Below are 1,748 nucleotides of genomic sequence, written 5' to 3' on the forward strand. Positions count from 1 at the left end.
ATATACATGGTGTTGTAGAAAGCTTGGTGTGTGACAAAGCCTGCAGCACCACAACATGCACTGCAGTCAGCTCTGGACTATGCCTGTAACTATGCGGATTGCAGCCCTACAAAGAAAGGAGGTTCTTGCTATGACCCGGATAGGCCAGTGCACCATGCCTCATTTGCCATGAATGCTTACTATCCTTGGCAGATCCAAGTAGGCCTTCAATTTCATAATAATAATTTGTTTCAAAAGTTCAGACTTTCTTTTTCAGTAAATTAAACATTTTGGTTCTATACCATTTTTGCAGGTTACAATCCCTGCTGCCAATTTATGAGTGGTATGTGTCTATAACTATAATGAGTTTTCATATGCAAAAATATTTGTTTAACTTTACTTTCACTTTCCCTTTTGAAATTTGCAGGAGGATCTGGACCTCCACTGCCACAGGAAAAGGAGGTAACTCAAATCCAAACAGTATAATTTAAACCAAGACATCAAATCATCTTAATTATATCAAAATCATTCCAAATGCTTAATTAAACTTAATTAATTACTATTATGCTGTGTTGGGTTTGCAGGATACTTGGTGTGTGCCTAAGCCAGGAACCCCAGACTCTGCATTACAGAACATCATAAACTTCACTTGTGGAATATTAAAAGAATGCAGTGCAATACAAGAGCATGGTTCATGCTACTTTCCAAATACCCTCATAAACCATGCCCCATTTGCCATGAATCTTTCCTATAAGACCGATGGATGCTACAATTGTGATTTCAATTGCGTTGGCCTTATGGTTGTCACTAATCCAAGTTAGCCATTTTGTTTGATATAATGCACTGCAAAATCTTATGTTTTCTTAACATGAATTTAGCAAACAAAGTGTGTGCTTATTCTTGTATATGTTGCAGGTTTTGGTGATTGTATCTATGTCCGAGTCTGCCCAAAAGAAAAGAATCAGACCCACCCCGGCGCCCAGACCCGCCTAGAGCCTCCCAGACCCTCCTAGCGCCGCCTAGACCAATCCTGCAGTGCATAAGTTTGAAAAATCGCTAGGCGGTAGGCTTAAAGAACAAAAGAAAAGCCCAGCCTGGCACCCAGATCAGCCTAGCGCCGCCTAGACCCGCCTAGCACCCCCTAGACCCGCCTAGCGCGCCTAGAACCGCCTAGCGCCTCCTAGACCCGCCTAGATCCATTTTAAGTCATGTAGATTTGTCCGACAGAACTTTATAATCTTGGTCGCTTATGTATGTTCCTGTAGAAGCGTCTGCTTTTCATCTGCTACGAGTATATACACCTGCAATGAGAGAGAGAGAGAGAGAGAGAGAGAGAGAGAGAGAGAGAATTAATATATGTTGACAGATTTTTTCTCATTTCTTGCCGCCCCTTCGAACAACTTTAAACCCTCACTGCGCCTCCGCGCACCCAAAACCCATCGCAACACCATCCCTCCTCCTCCCCACGCTCTCACACTTTGCATAAAACTCCTCTCTCTCTCTCTCTCTCTCTCTCTCTCTCTCTCTCTCTCTCTCTCGCGTGTGTGTGTGGTGAGAGTACAATTTTGTGATTTGCCATATTCGTGGACTCATATGGCCTTCTATAATTTTGAAGGAATGGTTTGACATTTCTTTAATAGCAAATAGTGTAGCCGAGTGGCTATTCTCGGGCATTTAAAAAACAATTAGTATAGCCGCACGGCTATATTCGGGCATTTTTATAAAAATAGGTATAGCCGAACGGCTATATCGGTTTTCAGACGCAGGCG

The 1,748-nt window shown here is 42.6% G+C and overlaps 1 long non-coding RNA gene across 1 annotated transcript; it reads left to right on the plus strand.

Annotated features, from left to right (window-relative positions):
- LOC18780986 lies at nt 210-654 on the plus strand. Its single transcript, XR_002271343.1, has 3 exons — nt 210-322; nt 407-441; nt 564-654. It is a non-coding gene; the product is annotated as an uncharacterized LOC18780986 (long non-coding RNA).

The sequence above is a fragment of the Prunus persica genome, chromosome G4 (assembly GCF_000346465.2).
Source record: "Prunus persica cultivar Lovell chromosome G4, Prunus_persica_NCBIv2, whole genome shotgun sequence".
Lineage (NCBI taxonomy): Eukaryota > Viridiplantae > Streptophyta > Magnoliopsida > Rosales > Rosaceae > Prunus > Prunus persica.